The sequence below is a fragment of the Mastomys coucha genome, unplaced genomic scaffold (genome assembly GCF_008632895.1).
Source record: "Mastomys coucha isolate ucsf_1 unplaced genomic scaffold, UCSF_Mcou_1 pScaffold23, whole genome shotgun sequence".
NCBI classification, from domain to species: domain Eukaryota; kingdom Metazoa; phylum Chordata; class Mammalia; order Rodentia; family Muridae; genus Mastomys; species Mastomys coucha.
Window position 1 is genome coordinate 21,505,630 of NW_022196906.1, and position 18,812 is coordinate 21,524,441.

Consider the following 18,812-nt stretch of genomic DNA (forward strand, 5'->3'; position numbering starts at 1 on the left):
AAAGGGAAGGTCACATGGGGGTTTCTGGCTATGGGAGAAATAGTGTTGTTTGATGTGTAGAGGTTTCAGTGGAGGGTTCTCTGTACAAATTGGAGGTGGAATGAATTAAACATGGGTCCTGATGACCTGTCACTGGTCAGTTTTGTTGTTACTTGGGTTTCTTGCTTCTAACTAGAAGTAAGATGTTATGTTCACTTTCCTTCCATCTCTACACTTGGATTTTGTCTGCATTGAGCTTGTGCAGGTCTTGCACATGTCATCACAACTGTTGTGGGTTCGCTAGTGCAGCTGCCCTGCTGTTTCTGGGACCTACTGTTTCATTGTAGTCATCTGCCACCTCTGACGGCAGATAACTGTTGTAATCTATACACCAGTCTTCTGAGATAAGTCTTGAGCCTCAGGAGGAGGGGTTGTGATATATACGTACCATTAGGGTTGAGAATTTTAGCATTTTTAAAATATGCCTACTGACATTATAAAATGTTGTTTTACTTGTATTAAGCTTTATGTAATTGGTTTCAGTGTGTGAAAGCTTCCATAGTATTTTTTTTCATTCAATTTTGTGTATTTTAGATTTGCCTAGGTTATTGACTAGACGTCTAACTTTTCATTTCTGTTGCCAGAGAGTAGTCTTGCATGAATATATCATAATTTACCCACTCTTCTGTTGATGGTCTTTCAGATTGTTTACCCATGTTTTTTTTTTTCCTCAGTGACACAAAGTGTTTCTGCAAATATCCTCTAACATACTTCCTAGTACTTTCAGAGGACTTCTCTAGGGGATGTGCTTAGAAACATGCTGTTGCCAGGCATGGTGGCCCACATCTTTGATCCCAGCACTAGGGAGGCAGAGGCAGGCAAATCTCTATGTGTTTGAGGCCAGTGTAGTATACATAGTGAGTTATGGACCAGGTAGTACTATATAGATAGAACCTGTCTCAACCGACCAACCAACCAACCAACCAACCAACCAACCAACCAACCAACTGACCAACTGAACAACCAACTGAACAACCAACTGACCAACCAACCATCCAACCAACCAACCAGAGTGTGAGTCTCTTTAACACAACAAGATTCAGCTGAATTGTTTCCAAAGTGACTCTTCTTTTGTTTGGCTGTGAATACTTATTGTTCCATATGATCATCAATGTTTGATATCACCAGGCTTTCAGATATTTGCCAGCACATGGATGTGAAATGACAGACTCCAGGTGTACATGCATGTTGTTAGTAACTATAGTGATGGTGCCTATGATTTCATATGTGCACTGGCTCTTTTAGCCTCTCCTACCTGCAACCATGAGCTGTAGGTGGATTGCAGTTCAGTAAGTTCTCCCCTTATGCTTATGGAGTGATACTTTTTGCTTATTATTTTTACTTTACAAATTTTTAAAATTTATGTGTATATATATAACTGTGTGTGGGTATGTGTATGTAAGGGCAGGTACCATTGGAGACCAAAAGGTATCAGATCCTGTGAAGCTAGACATATAAAAGGTTGTGAACTGCCTCATGAGTGTGATGGGAACCAAACACAGATCCTCTGGAAGAGCAGTATATGTTCCACAGTGTTAGACTGTTTCTCTAGCTCCAGAATTATATTTTCCATTTATCCTGGATATAAACCCTTTGCTGAGTATAGGTCTTGCATGATCATTTTGAAGTTCATGAGTTTTCACTTTTAAGCTCCTAAAGTCCAGAAATTTTTTTAAGGCTCAAGTTTGTTCTGTTTTTAGAAATCTATCCAAGGGCTAAGGATGTAGCTCAGTGGTAAGGCATATATGTAGTATGCACAAGGCCCTGGATTTGCTTTCCAGTAGCAGCTAAAACAACAAACAAATAAAAAACAAAAAACAAAAACCAAGCAAACCAATCAACTAAACAAAACCAATCTTAAAAATGCTTTCCACCCTGAGTGGTATAATTCTGAGTCTTCTTGTGGAGGTACTTAGACTGGCTTTGCCTGGGTTTTATGGTCATATGAGATGGTATGTCCTGAGGAATGTGACATCCCTTGCTGCCACAGCACTAGCCCTGCGCCATCTCCCTGCAACATGCAAGGGTTGTTCATATTGATGTCTCCATCTCTCAACTCTTTCTTGTCTTGTCTGTTCCTGCAGCAGTGCTGCCTACACCAGCATAGCTTTGTAATGTCATCATGCTTGATATAGAAATTACTTCCACTCTGTTATGCTTCAGAATTTTTTGTCCATCTTTGGTCTTTTAATTTTTTTCTCTATATTTTAGAGTCAGCTTGTCATGGCTCTTAGAGATCCATTCCTGATTTTAATTAGAATTACACAGAATATATAGATTAATTTGAGGAGAACTGACAGTTTTTATGATATTGTCTTCCCACCTTTGGAGCCAACATGTCTCTTTATTTATGTGTTCTTTAATATCTTTCAATAAAATTTTATTATTTCATTCAGAAATGCAATATGCATCATTTGTTTTTGTTTCATACATTCTTAGCATCTTCTATCTTTTGTTGTCTTTAAAATATTTTAAACTATCTTTGTTGGTAGGTACTAACACAATTGATTTTTATAAATGCATTATGTCTGTGGTGAACCTGCTGCATTTGTTACTGGTTCTAATTCTCCACTTTCTCTTTATTAGTTTTGTTCTGTTTTTATTATTTTCTTTGGAGAAACCCTAGTATTAGCTTGCTGTGTTTCTGATCTTGATAAATAGGTATTCCTCAACTTTTATTCCCAGAAAATCATCTTATACATTTGCCTCTATAGCTTCAACTGTATCATATAAATTTTAATACTTTATATTGTTGTTCTATTCTATTTTATCATCACTAATTTACTATTCATAAAGGGCCATGTAAGAATGCACTGAATTTTTAAACACACATATTTCTTAAATTATCTTCTTTTAAAAAAAGTTCTAGCTTTCTGGGTTATTTGTTTTGTATGTTGATACTTTTCTGATATCTGTTCTGTGTGTTGATACTTTCAGATATATGTGCTGTCCTCTGTGTCAGCTCAAGATTAAGTTTCATGTGTTCTGTTCATTGGTACAACATTTTAAATTAGTGCCTGTTTGATTAAAGTTGCTTATTTTGTTCTTTGGGATGTTAGTATCCTTATTTTGTTAAAAAGAGTTTCATTTAGGTATAAGTGATGTACATATAAGGCCTATGCACATGCTTAATATATACAATTAAATAGTTTGAATATATACATATATCTGTGTAGTGTGTAGTTCCTACTACCTTGGTTTAAGCTCCTGGTGGACCACACTTCCAGCCATTGCCCTGGTTCCCTTAGATTTGCAGATGAAATACACACATACACAGCTCATTTTAAACCTATCTTTTGGTTCAGTTGCTGGGCTCTTCTAAGATTTCCACAGTTAGTGTGGTTCAGTGCCTGGGCTTTTCTAAGCCTCCTGGGGCTAGCTAGTGTGCCTTTCCCTTTACTCCTTACTAAACACCCTACATTTGCCCTTAGCTTAGTTGTGTTTCTAACCTCCCATCCAGGGGAGGTGGCCAATGGCCACTCTACCCGAGATCTCATATGCCTGGGTAACTCTCTCTCCCTTTGAAGCATGGCAAATTCCCTTTCCTCCTCCTGTGTCTCCTAGCTTGCCTGTGGGAACCTGGAAATTCTACCTCTTCTGCTTAGCCATTGGCCGCTGGCATCTTTATTGTTTGATCAAGAACCAACTGGGGAACAGGACCTACAGCTTTCCATGCAGTTTCCTGATCAAAGCATCAGAATCCTACCCTACATCCGTACATAATATTATGCTTTCTGTTAAGGCAATAGTATACAAGTCAGAAGTTTCCCAGTGTGTGTGTGTGTGTGTGTGTGTATGTGTGTGTATGTGTGTGTGAAAGGGGGGGGAGATATTAGCCATTCTATGTTTTATAGTTCTCTTTCATATTTGACATTCATCTTATATAACTGAAACTTTATTTTCATTGAGTAGTGCCTCATTTTTTTCTTTCTCCAGCCTCTAAAAACCACTATTTCACTCTTTGACTCTAGTAGTTCAACACTTTTATATTTCACATATGAGTGAAGTTTCATAGTATGTTTGCATCTATGGATGTCTTTAATTCACCAACACTGTTTTCTCCAGATTCATTCATGTTGACAAATGTTAGAATTTCATTCTCCTTTTCCTTCTGAGGCTGGGACTTCCTGTTTGGCTCAGGTTGCCCTCTAGCTCATGATTACCTTGCCTTACTTAGCCCCTGGAGTGAGTGCTGGAATTTAAAGGTGTGGGCCACAAGCCTAGTTTTAGCTTTTTTTCAAGAATGCATAATATTCTATTTTACAGATGTATTTACTATTTTATTAATTCCATCTATTTAACATTTTGGATAGAAACATTGTAAAATATTCAACTATTCTAAAGCTCATTTTCTAATTGCAATGTTGCCTACTAAAATTATTAGAAGCTTAGTTATTATTCACATGAAATAACAGAACTACTATAACTTTCATGGTGAATACATTTGCTAATTATGTAGTGTCCCATTATGGTAGATTGTATCATGTTAATTCTTTGCAAAAAAGACTATTATGTTCCTTTAGCCCAGAATATCAGTTTTAGTTGTATGACTTGGACAATGAAGTCTGAGTGAAAATGAGACACATTACTTTAAAGAAGATTCAAAGCCAGCATATGGCTCATAATGAGTTTTTCTTTTCTTCTAGAATAAGACCAGGGGTATTCTAAATAAGGAATAATTCTCTCCTCCAAACCCTTCCCCCAGCAAATAACATAATAGAAATGGAGTATCTCTTATCCTTGAGGGACATACTATAAGAGGAAGAAATCCATCATTGTTAAGTTTTGAGAGCTTTTGAGTTGTTACTGAAGCCCAACTTAACCTATCCTGACTGATGTTCAAAACTTCCCTGTACTACGTTTTACCAGGGCCATTTTTGTCTATTACTATAATAGCTCCAATTCTATTTGAAATGGTGTTTTCCTTCTATATTCCTCTCTATCTATTTCTCTTTTGGATTTTTAAATTTCTATAATCTAGACAGAGGTAAGTTTTAACTGTATTTTTAAATCATTCTCAGATGCCTAGCACATTTGAATTTATTGTTTTTACTGAACATATTTATTTCTTCTACCTTCTTGTATGGTCTTTACTTACTAGACCTTTGGATTTTGCTTCTCTCTCTCTCTCTCCTGTCTATAAACTGGAACAATGGAGTAAATGGTAGCCTTTAAACAGCTCTGTCCACTTTATACTCCCCAGAACTTGTATTTGTTTATATTCCAAGAAAGTGACTATTACCATATATGGCAAAATAAGTAAATATGGTAAGGATCTTGAATAGACGATCATCCTAAGTATTCTATGCCATGGATCCTACATATAGTCACACGTACCCTTCTAGCACAGGCACACAGAAAAGATGCAGGCAAGTAACTTTGGAAGCAGACATTGCAATGACCTAAACACAAATTAAAGTGACAGCCCATAGAACTGAAAGAAGAAAAACAGCCCCTAGACCAGTGGTTCTCAACCTATGGATTGTGATCCATTTGCTCGTCAAATGACTTTTTCACGGTGTCACCTAAGTCCATTCTGCATAGCAAATATTTATATTACAATTGATAACAGTAGCACAATTACAGTCATGAAGTAGCATTGAGAATAATTTTATGGTTGGGGAGTTACTACATCATGAGGAAATGTATTAAAAGGTCACAGTATTAGGAAGGTTGAAAACCAGTAGCCCAGAGGCAGTGTAACTGGCCAGTGACTTGCTTTAGGATGCTTGGAATCCAGAGCTGCTAGGCAATATTCATAGTGCTCTTCTCTCATAAGGCTCTTGTGAGAACTAATTGAGGTAATACAAATAAGGACTCATTTATCAATGCCTGGCTTATGCCAACTGCTCAGTAATTGATAGCAATTATTCCATTTTTTTATCAGTATTAGCCCCATGATAAGTTATCTAATCTCAAGTGGTCAGTCTTAAACATGTATACATATGAGCAACACTAGATGGATTCAGCAAGTTGCATTGACATATACATATGTGTGTGCATGCATGTTGCATGCAAGCTTGCATGTGTGTATGTGTGTGTGTGTTCTCTGTGTGTGGAATAATTAAAGAATAAGTCATGGATTTGAAAGGGAGGAAGGACACAAGAGAAGCTGGAATAGGAGAAGGGTGGAAACATTGTAAATACAGTATTAGTGTAGGACATTCTAAAAAAAGATTAAATTAAAATATTTTAGATTCAGATATTTGGAAGATCTTTATAAAGATTTTTTACAGTCTATTTGATGAAGGTGTATAACTTGTAAGGGAATGAAGGAAGCTAGGTGGGTAAAAGAAGAACTGAGAGTCTAGATAAAGGCTGAGTTGAGTCTAACTAACCTCAGCCTGGTCTTGGGGGTCCATGATGAGTTTGCATGTAACAGGGCTAAGTGTTTCTATTCCTGCAACAGTTTGTCATTGGCTGAGACAATGAGCAATCTCCTGAGAAGGGTGTAGCACACAGTGGCTTGGGAATAAGTGCCATTTGTCAGGACAGAATGTTTTTAGACTAACACTTGAGTTTGTAACACAATGGAAGTGAAAAGACAGAGAGATAATATTCCCAAAGCATTGGAAAAGTAAAAGAACAACAGTTTAGCCCCAGTTCAAACATTATTGAAGGGTGTGAGAAAATAGAATAGAGTCTAGTCAATAGAGATATTTACACATTAGCCCTCACGAATATATTTAAGAACAAATTTTAGCAAAAAGAAAAACTCGAAAAAGAAGAATTTTAAATTTAAAATATGCTATAATTCACATCAACACTTCTCCAAATGAACTACTTAGGTATAAATCTTGGAAAACATGTGTGAAATATTCATGAAGATAACTACAAAGCTCTGATAAAAGATTTTATAGAGGAGCTAACAGATAGTGCTTCTCTGTGCTCATGGACAGGAGAATTCAGTGTTTTCAAGGTGTTGGGTCTTCCCAACATAATCTGTGGACTTAATGTAATTTCAATAAAAGTCCAAGGAAGTTGTTTTGTTATTGATGTCAGTTCTAACATGCATATGGAAAGGCACACAACCTAGAACAGCTAACACAGGACTGAGGGAAAAGAACAGTATGAGAAGGCTGATATTTCCCAACCTCAAATCTTATAAAGGCACCATGACCAGAGTCACTGGAGAATGAACACGCATTGTTGGAATAGAAGAGAGAGCCCAGACACTGTGTCATATAAATACAAGAAATAGTATGGGAACTCTTACCTTTCATGTACAAAAGGAAGCCAAGACACAGACATCACATCATTTGCAAACACTAACTTTAAAGAATCATAGATCTAAATACAGGATGGAAAATCATAAAGTTCCCGGAAGACAATACAGAAAAACTAGATAATGTTAGACCTGGTGGTGTTTTTTTATGCAACATCAAAGGAATGACCCAGAAATGAAATAGTTGATAAACTGAACTGAATTAAAAATGAAACCAAACAACTCCCACCTCCAATACTTAATGCTCCATAATGGCACTCACTACACCTTAGACTGTTAGTGTTAACATAGTCTTGTGGAATCCATGCTCTGAACATTCACACTGGCTCTTGCTCTTTTGATCAGAAGTTTAACATTTTCATTGTTAGGCTGAGCCTGAAATTTTGAAAACAGATAGTTTGGAATTCAAAGCAGTGACATGGAGGAGTATGAGTGTTGTGTAAGGGTAGTTTTTGCTGGTGGCCCTAGATTTTGAAAAGTGCCGTGGGGCTAGTGGGTTCTGGTTAAACTACATGCTGCTTAAGAAGTATCATGACTGGCTCATCCCTTCCTCTCTCTCTCTCTCCTCTCTCTCTCTCCTCTCTCTCTCTTTCTCTCTCTCTCTCTCTCTCTCTCTCTCTTCCTCTTTGTGTCCCTCTCTTTTTTTCTTCATACATACAATGTCCCTGTCATATGGCTCTTTTTTTAGTTACTTTGGTTTATTATTACTATTTTAAATTTAATTCTTGACAAGTTCATATATGTACTCAATGTATAAAAACATACTCACCATTACTTCAATTCCTACAGAATTGTCATCCCTTTATTATTTTTAAGTCTAATTTCTTGGAATGGTTTTGTGTGTTTCCAACACAGTTGTAAGTTCATGACTGGATCAGTCAATCATAGCTAGAGGGTACAGTCTATTGACATTGAGTCCATTGTTCAGACCTGTTTATTCTGTACTCACACTTTCTCCACAGGCCTCACTTAATGGTTACTTTCCTGTCCTGTAGCTAGTGAGTTCTTCTCTTTCTTCTGCTACAAGCTCTTTCCCCTATGATTCTGACTTCCCCATCCCTTGAACCCTCATTCAATCTATTATTTTTGGACTTTTAAGACATTTTCCAAGTTTTCCATCACTACCCTGACCTCCACTACCCATCAATGCTATCATCATCATCAACATTCATTCCATACCACTACCATCCACCACCACACCCCGTTGTTACCAGTATCACTGATAACACCATCATTGCCATTGCCATTACCATCACTTATCTATCTAAACCATCACTGCTACCACAACCACCATCACTATAACCACTACCACCATCATAAATACCACAATTACCATTGATATTATTATTCTTATTACCTTCCCCACCTCACTACCAAAGTGATAACCATCATTACTACTATTACCACTGTCACTACTGCTGCCACCATCACTGTCACCACTACTAAATACCAGCAATTATCATCTACTGCTCCCTCATCACTGCCACCATCAACACTATCATTATAGTATTATCATCTCTGTTATTACCACCCTATTACCACCTCCACCACCACCACCAAACCCATAGCCTTAGAGACTTTGCCTTTCATTTCCCTTATTTCTGTAAGAGTCAATGAATTGCAGATTCACTGACTGGGTCATTTTGACTCTCAGTCTGATGCAGACACTTCCAGGATTGCCTCATTATATTGAGAATATAACACAATTCAAACTACCTCTAAAGCCCTCCAAAGTCCTGTACTACTGGGTGCTGATGCCTTCTCTTATAATATTCTTCTAAGCCCCTTCACTTACCCAAGTATATGATGCTGGCTGCTTGGTTTGCTTACGTGCATTTTCACAACAGGATCTTCCCATTCTCTGGCACAGAAGACTCCCCCTGGAAGTGTTCCTGGCCTGCTACTTCCAGGACATGGATATTCTCATAGCACTTGCTCAGAGAAACCTCCTCTCACTATCCAACTTAACATGGTTCTACTGATCTTGATTGTTCTATCTCTCTTTATTTTGTCATTTACATCACTTATTACTATTAGAAATTGTCTTACTTAAAGCATTTATTTAATAATATTGTTTATTGTCTCTTGTCTTAGAATGAAAATACCATGAAGTCAGGGATTTTAGCTTGTATTTTGTCAACAGTGCCTGAGTTTACTTACTGGATTTTCAATAAATATTGAAGAAGTAAATGAATGATATTATTAAATTGACCTCCTGAGAGTGAACTTTTGGGCATGTCATATCCTGTAAATGCTTTTCAGGGCCCTTCCAGATCCTTTTAAATGTGTGCCATCCTTCCTTTATATTCTTATCCTAAGCAATGGACTTTCTTATCCCTTGTCATCTTTCAAAGTGGGCTTCTTATTTCTATCCAAATTCTCTCTGTTTGTTCTTATCCCTGTCATTCTGTTTGTACCAGTGTCTCTAACCAGCAAGCTATCCCTCTCATATTCCCAGCTCTTAATAAGGTCACACCTGAGGGTTTCTTCTGTTGAAAAAATCTTTGCTCATTTTCATGCCTTGGGAAGCTGTCATTTTCCTCTGAATTCCTATGAGACTAATAACTCTTTTATGTACATACAGGACTGTATATTACACATGTTAGTCATTAAGACCTTTAGTATTTAACACCTGCTTATTAGAGATCTCCACTTGCTATCTGTTAAATGGATGTTGATTGTAAGATCACTCTTTTTGAAGCTGTAAATGACACTGAAGGATCTGTATTTATTTGTCTGTGTAACTTCCAGAGCACCTAATGTGTTGAATGAGTGAAGACTAGCCATTGTACTCGACTCAGATAATTAATAATACTCCCACTGCTGGAGCAGTCCTGGACATTCCTCATCTCTTTGTGCACATTGATCTGTTTGCATCCCCCTGAATTCTGTGTTCAGAATAATACTGCTGTTTGATGATTGATGGAAAGCAGAATTCTAAGATTCCCAGTCTCTGGTATATTCACATTTTTCCAGTTAGCCTAAATGTTAATCCAGGTACTGCTCTGCAGATGTTTGGCAGTTGTATGTTGGACATTGAGTTGACCTTATCTTAAGGTTATAGTTCAGATAGGTCAGAGCTAAGTACTTTGAATCCTATAATAGCAGAATTCACACACACACACACACACACACACACACACACACACACACACACACACGTGCATTTGAGAGTTACCGTATGAAGATATCAGGCACACACAGGACTTCTCTCCTGCTGACCTGGAAGGTAGCAGGAAGCTATGTGTAAAGGGTATGGGCAGCCACTAGAACTGTGGACTGCTCCCAAACATCATCTACCAAGAATCCAGAACCTTGCTTGGCCCTACAACCAAATTCATCTGCGCCCATGGATGCAGATTCTACTCAGCCTCAGATGAGAACTGCAGGCTTTGACAATGCTTGAGCTCCAGTAGGGTCTCGAACCCAGCCATGCCCAGACTTCTGATGTACAGAGACTTAGTAGTTATGCTGTATGCAGTCAGCCAGTATGGCAATTCACCACATGGCAATAGAAAACAGGCTCAGTGATGAAGTAGGAAGAGAGAAAGAAACCTCTGCTAAGGACTGAATTAAAGAATGAGCTTCAGGAATTGCTGTTTTTGCATGGAAGTTGGGATTCTCTTCTTGCTCCATGTTCAGTAATGACTGCAGGTCTTGATTCTGTCTCTACCTGTTTGGGCATCAGCTAGAAGAGAGAATCCAGGTATGATTGATAAATAAAGGTCTTCTCCTCCCCCACCTTTAGGCTTTCAACACCAGCACATGGTCTTTTCCCACTGATCCCCTTCTAATAAGTGTACTGACCCGAAACAATTGACCTTAAAAAATAAAAATAAATAACCTGCTCCTGAGCCCTGGCAGGCAGCTTTAGCATTCTCCACTCTCCCTAGATCGTGTCTTGTGAGTCTCAAAGAAATGAATCTTATTATTAGCCTGCTGCCAGTGACTGCTCCTGACAGAGCCCCCTCCCCTCTGCAGCTGCCAGCAGGCACAGGTGTCATGAAGCTGATGGCTCAGCAGGCATGGTGAGCAGTGGGGGACCACTCTGAGCCTCCAGCCTAGGGCCCCTGCAGCCCAACTGTCATCTGAGACTCCAGTCTGTGGAGTGACACAGGAGAGCCTGCAGGTTTCTCAGGTAAACTGAGACCTGCCATTTAGAGGTCACCTGTCCTTTCCCATTTATTGTTAGATACATCCTCCATTCAGAGTCATGTGCCCAAAATGTGACTGGACGATTGGAAAAATTATACAGCAAACACCTGTGTGAAAGGTCATTATAAAGCAAACGTTGCCAGCCTGACAAGATCCTGTTTCTTGTTCCTGAACACCATCCCTCACCCTCAGAAAGAGATAATCCCTACCCCAGAGTTTATGAAAATTATTGCTTTGCCCGTAAGTTCCCCATCTTTAATGTTTCTGTGCACTCCCAAGCACGAGCAGTGTAGTTTTGCCTGTTTGCTGACAGAGGGCTTGAGCTCTCTCAAATCTTGCTTTTTTGCCTAGTTTTTAAAAAAGATTCATTCATGTTCTTCATACCTGCAGTTTGTTCAATTTCTTTGTTGAATAATTCCACTCTTTATTCTTATGGTGGACGTGGATTGTGGTTTCCTTTACTGTTTAACTACTTAAATCTTTTGCCAGGAGCATTCTTATTCAGATCATCCTTGTAAGAGTCTATGCGGTATTCCCCATGCATCCAACACATGGTCATCCTGAACATTAATAGATAATGTCAAGCTGCTTTCTAAACTAACCCAAGTACTCTGCCAAAATTAGTGGAAAATTTCCTTGGTTTTCTGCATTTTTGTTAACATTGGGTATTTTAGTTTTCTGTTGCTGATAACAAGTTACCACAACACCTTGGTGTTTTAATCAAACACTGTGTTATTGTTTGCATGGCCAAAGTCTTGGTTAGTTGAAAAGGATCCTTTGCTCAGTGTCATAAGATGTTGGTTTGGACTATGGTCCTCTCTAAGACTTGAGGCTCTCTTTTGAGCTCTGGGGCTTTGGGCAGAATGCATTTTCTAGCAGCTGTGGGGATTGTGGAGCCTGCATTTTCAAGACCACAAAGAAATTGCCTCTCTCACACTTGGCCGTATTCTAAAGGTGCCTTTCATTTGGTCAGGCCGGCCCAATATAGCTTCCTTTTGATTAACTGGGAGCTGATGGATTGCTAATCTAATCACAAGACTGAAGTCCTACTCACAGGTTCTGCAGCAAGGAAGGAGGCTCACTGGGACATGTTCATCAGTACTGGGAGTCTCAAGGCGCAGCTTGTGATAGTCAGGTGATTCAGTTTCCATGTCCTGGAGTGCTCAATTGTTGAGTGTCTGAAGGTAAGCAAGTTTTATCAATTCACTGGTGACTTGTGCTTCTCAGTACACTTACTTCATTCTCATTGTTTGAAGATGTTCCTCTGATCTGATGCAGTAGTATTCTTGAATAATAAAGCAGTGCATTGGGCAGCACTCATTGTGTGTTAATGCCCCACTGGCCACTGGCATGTGTCATCTCTTACAATATTCTTGAAACACTGGGTAGGTGCTATTGATTTCTGCATTTTACAGATGAGGAGACTGATTCTGAACAAACTAACAAGGCTATGAACTGGAGATGTCATTGGCTTCATCTTTGAACCAGTTTTACATGGCTCAGACCTCATGTTCTCAAAATCCAAGAAAGCCAGCAAGTTGATTTAAGGGCATAGCCATACTGCAGCAGACAAGTGGACAAGTGGACCTCTCTAGATTACAGTGGAAAGACATGGTTACTGGTTGAGTGATTTTATGTTTTTCATACTAAGACCTTCTCTCCATTCCCTCTGTTCCACAGCCCCACCTGTCCATTGTACTGTTGTCTTGGCTCCTGGGTCATCATGTTAGATCCTGCTCTGATTTCATGAGATAACCTAGACTCTGACATCTAAGTATATTCCTGGTGTGATCAAACTCCTCCCCAGCTCTGAGTCCCTCTCACTGTTCTCTGCCTTGGATCTGAAAGAGCAGACATAGCCTAGCACTATGTTAGCTCTTTGCTCCCATCTGTAGACCACACCCCAGTGTTCTTCATTCCATTTAACCCATTACTAAGTCCTGAGTCCATCTCTGCTTGACTCTGTCCCACAGAGCTCTTGCCTCCCATCTTCTGAGTTTTTGCAGTACATATAATTTTTTTTAAACCATGTGTTACCTGACTGTAGACTTTTCATTATATTGCTCCATAATTTTCTTCACATGTTTCAGTAAAGTTACCTGTCCTTTATTAACTGGCTTACCTACTGAATTAGTTCTTGTTCATATCTTCCTTGAACTTTCCATATCATGTTTACTGGTGAGATTTTCTTCTCTTATTGTCTAGGATCCCTTTCTCTCTCACTTTGCTCTTTTCTTTTCTTCTTTCTTCTCTTCATCCAGCCCCCCACCATCTACTCTATGGTATCTTTAGCCCTGTTCTTTAACATCTCCTTCCATATGTAACAATTCTTACCTTACTGTTACTTTCTTGGACCTGCTTTACTACTGGAGAGGCCATACTCAGTGCCTTGTCTTCAGAATATCCTAGAATCAAATCCAGAGAGGTGTAGGCTGAATCCCCAGACAGCAGGCCTCTTGCTCCTCCAGGTGCTCCGGATTCACAGAGGTGGAGGCAGGACTGATACTCAGGGGTGGCTCAGCAGGATTTGCAATCACAGCATAAGAACAGGGGTGCATATGCAAAGAGTTCATCTGTCTTTCCGTGTTTTGATTTGGCGTGTCTGTGTAGGAAATGCCATGTGTCTTCAGCTATCTTAAATGAATATTTAGAAAACTCTCATGTTTTTGGTCCCATTATGCTTTCAGATTCCCTCAGATTTACTCTGGTATGTTGTCCCCATAGTAGTCAGAGCTATATTCCTGACTGGCTTCCAAAGCAGACATGGAAAATTAAATCAGATAACCCATGTCTCGGCACTGATTTTCTTTCTGCAGAATGTATTTGTGTCTTTTCATTTAGACACAATGTATTTCATGTATTTGTGTCTTCATGAGAACATTTCATACATGAACTCGTGTATTAAAACATTTCTTGTTGGGAAAATGGCAGCAAAATGCTGGCTAAACAGGCATGAGGACTTGAATCCATATCTTCAGCACCTGTGTAAAATGTCAGAAACGGTCCAGGAGCCTGTAAACCTAGTTCTCAGAGGCAGGGACAGAAGATCCCTGGAGGTCAGCTGGCCATCCAGTCTGACACAGCTGAAACAGTGAGTACCAGGCTCACTGAGAGACTCTGTCTCAAAGTATAAGAGAACATGATGGAGGGATACACCTTTGACCTCTCTACACATGGCACACATATGTACAGCTCCCCACATGCACATACAGGTGAACACGTACATGTGTATAAGATCCCCCAAGTACGTAGTGAGCTAGACACTGTCCAGGGTGCTGGAGAGCCCATGAAGAACAACGCCCATGTCACTCAGCCTTAATGACACAGAGCACATTTATGGAAATGGAGGGCCTTTCATGGCTTCTTAGCAAGTGCATCAGGGATCCAGAACTAGAGCCTAGACCCTCACCCAAAGCTCGCCTGTTGCTGGACTCTGCAGTGGCATATGCTTTTTTTCTCCTCTTCTTAGCATGTGTAGTTTGTAACTTTCATCTTTTTCTGAAAGAGAAACAGTACACCACCAAGAATAATGCTTGAAGTGACACTCAGCTTTCTCCTCAAAGTTCCTTTATGTTGTGTCACCCAGTTCCAGGGAGACGTTTTCATAATGTGGCTCCAGAGCTCCCCCAGATTTGGCCAGCTCTCTAGTCCCTGGAGGCTCTGGCTGCTGACTTATCTTCCCTGAACTAGATGGTAGGAAAGTAAAGGAAGTGTGTCTTCTCCTGGCAGCCCCAAACTCAGGCCTCCCCTGAGCCCTGGGCTGCAGCTGCCCTGGCTCCACCCCGACCCTGGTAACTTTCCTCAGAGCACAGCAAAGGTTAACTGAGATCACACAGCCAGGTGGATGCTTGGCTTCGCTTTCCCCGGGGCTAATTATGGAACTACATTAGATAAAAGTCAACATATGTTGTAAAAGGCACTGTGTATCATTGCTTGACAGTTTCTAACAATGTGCTCATGTAACAGCTGTCAAAGGCAGTGCTAGAAAATGAGTAATATGTTGATTTATGTATATCAGATCTGTCCTCATGCTCTGTGGTGGAGCAGACCAGGCAAGCTTGGCTCTGTGGGTGGAGACTCAGGGAGGGGTGGCCCAGGAAGGAAGGAAATTCCCTCATCTTCAGAAGCGTCTGGAAGGGCGGGTGAAGCCTGAAGCAGATGCTACTTTCTGAGGTCCTTTAGAGAAAAATTGCTGGCAGGACATCTGTTTTCTTTTTACAGAAGAGGGAGGAGCCCATGGAAGAGTAAAATCCAAGTGTCCTGATAATGTGTGTGTGATGGGGTGGGAGTGGAGGTTGTGGAGTTCATTAGTTATGCTTTCTCTGTCCCTTGAATAGAGCTAAGGGTCATACTAGGAGCTCACTACTTTGTTCTATGAAGGGTTGAGAAAAGGTGTTTTTTTTTTTCTCTAGAAATATCATGTTTAGATTTTCTTTTCTGTCTTTCTCCTCCTCTCCTTTCTTCTTTCTTTCTTTCTTTCTTTCTTTCTTTCTTTCTTTCTTCCTTCCTTTCTTTCTTTCCTCCTCCTCCTCCTCCTCCTCTTCCTCCTCCTCCTCCCTTCTTCTTCTTCTTCTTCTTCTTCTTCTTCTTCTTCTTCTTCTTCTTCTTCTTCTTCTTCTTCTTCTTCTTCTTCTTCTTCCCTAGGCTAGCCTTCTCCTGCCCCTGCTTCACTTGTGCTGGTGTTATAAATGTTCACCATAATGCCTGTTAGATTTTAATTTTTTTTGTGTTTTCTCAGTGTGAGTTTGTGCTGGTGAGGCCAGAAGAGGACATGGATCTCCTACAGAAGGAATGACTGGCAGTTGTGAGCCTTCCAATATGGGTGCTGAGGACTAAATTATGGTCCTCCATAGCAACAGTATGCCGTGTTGATTACTGTTCCATTTCTCCATCCTCATACTTTAGGTATTCTTTATCATCAATGCACCTAAAATTAATTAAAAATATTCAGTTGATGAATAAAACTACATGTACTTAAGGTGTACAACACGTGATTTGATATGTGTATATCATGAGTATATCATGACAGGGTTACTGCTATTGAATCATTCACTGTATCCTTTATTATGTTTTACCTTAAATTATCATCTTAGGACAAAGTTTGAATGCTGACCAATGTCTCCTCATTTCTCCTCTGCTCTTGTCTTTGGCAGCTACCATGCTACTCTGGGCTTCCTTGATGTCCACTGCTTTAGATTCCAGACCTAAGTGAGGTGTCACAGTGCTTGTCCTTCTGTGCTTGCTGTAGCTCTTTGAATGTAATGTCTTCTATGAGCTAGCTTTGGTTGGAATGTTTGGAGGAGCTCCTGTTGTTTCAGTAACAACTGTACTGATGCACATTCTTACCAACAGCCTGCCAAGCATCCCCTCCTCAGCACCTCCAGTAGCTCTTTTACCAGTCCTTTTTTGATAACAGCCCTTTTGACAGGTGTGGGGTCTAACTGTGGTTTCAAATGACCGAACTCAACTTTCTTAGTTTCTAAGCATCACTCTACTCACATGTAAAGAGATGCAGCAAAGTGAGATTTAAAGAGCTTCTTACCTTTCCTCTTGAGGTCTTGTGGGGCAGGAGTCTGGGTTTTTACAGAGGCCATGTTGTTGCAGCTTTGGAACCTTCATTGTTTCAGGATCACCACCAAACATCTGTGCTCCTCACAACATCCACAATCAGGGTTTCCCCCTCTCCAAGTGTGATTAGGAGCAGTGCTAATTCTAAGTATGATTAGGAGCAGCACTAGGTCCTAAGTACAAAGTAGCCTCAAAACTTGTAGCTTGCTGAGGACTAATATAAAATGCATAAATGAATAACTGCATTTATTCTTTAGTACTAATTGAGGCAAAAATAGAATTCGAATCCCCCAGGTCCCAAACAGAATCCTTTCAGCGACTGGGAGGCATCAACAGTCTCCCCTGCCTTGAGTTTAATGTGTGACATACACTGGAGAGAAGGAGATGACCCTGAACTCTTTCTTCTTCTGATGTGGTTTGGGGTATAACTGTGCTAGAGGAAGGGTGTTCTTTTTACACATTTTGTAGCTGCTGTGCTGGCTGGTAGCACTGGCAGATGTAAGATATCCCCTAGCACCCTCCTTTCCATACCCAGATGCTACCAACAAGGCCCATGTCTGCTAGTCAAACATATCCCAGTTTAGCTTTGCTGAGCTTTCCAGAGCCTTCTAAGTCATAACAAGTTTCAGCTAAACTCTGACAACAGATCAATTTTCCCCAGTCTACTTGATGGAGAAAGCATCTTGCAAAACCCCTACTGAAGACACTGCAGGGATAGGTGACTGCAGTCTAGCAAAGTAAAGCTCTAGGGATGTTGTACATTCATTGTATCAAGGATCTGGAAAGAAGGTTCTCAGCAGATCACAGGTAGTTAAGTAGCCAAGTTACCATGGTGATCCCTAAAGCAGGGAGACAAGGGACAAGCAAATACTAATGAGCCAGCCACCCAGGATCAAGCTGAACCTTCAAGCTCCACCTTCTCTTCACCTGGAGTCAGCTGCATCTTTATTATCCCACCGGCCCTCTGCAAGGAGAGGGAATGACTTTAGCTTGGGACGAAGACAATCATCACTAAGAATGAAGAACTTTCTAGAGCAGCTAAGACGACGACTGTATCAGTTTCTGAATATATGTGTCCTTCCCTTGTGCTCAGCAGCATATTCAAGCCAAAAGCTCCTACTACTTTGGGACAGAAAGACTAATGCACTTACCAGCAAAGAGCTCCAAGTATTGCCTTATTTGCTGTGCTTATATACCATCTCAGAGGCTTGGTTCTTTTCATCCACAAAATAGGAATAATAATTAACGCAAACTTATGAAAGCTTGGTGAAAAATTAAATTAGAGAATGAATATAAGGATACTCTTCAAACAAAGCATTTATTCTGTAGTAGTTTTCATGTATAAGATATGCTTTCTCACGTTTCAGACTTTCTAAAATAAATGTGTATCTTGCTATCTATGTCTTTGTTTCATTTCCTGTGGCTAGGATGAAGGGATTCTTTGGCTCACAGTATCAGGTTATAGCCCATCCTTGGCAGGAAGTTAAGATGGCAGGAACTTGAGGCAGCTTGTCACATTACGTATGTAGTCAAGAGCAGGGAGTAATAAATCAATGCCTGCCTGCTAGTGCTCAGGGCTCTCTCCTTTTCATTGCAGTCCAAAGCCCAAGCCCAAAAATGGTGCTACCAACATTCAAGATGGGTCTTCTAACTTTATTCGACACAGTAAAGAAAATCTATCAAAGACATGCCCAGGGGCCAAGTTAATACAGTCAGTCCCTAACTGAGACTCCCTTTCCTCGGTGACTCTAGATTGTGGCTAGCTGACAATTGAGGCAAAGATATTACCATATATAAATTATATATAATATTCAATGTGATCATG

The 18,812-nt window shown here is 40.0% G+C and overlaps 1 long non-coding RNA gene across 1 annotated transcript; it reads left to right on the plus strand.

The window, feature by feature from the left end:
• The first annotated feature begins 710 nt into the window (after positions 1–710).
• On the plus strand, positions 711–18,387 carry LOC116073442. The gene is made up of 3 exons (XR_004111805.1): positions 711–1,053; positions 16,158–16,324; positions 16,573–18,387. It is a non-coding gene; the product is annotated as an uncharacterized LOC116073442 (long non-coding RNA).
• Positions 18,388–18,812: the final 425 nt, after the last annotated feature.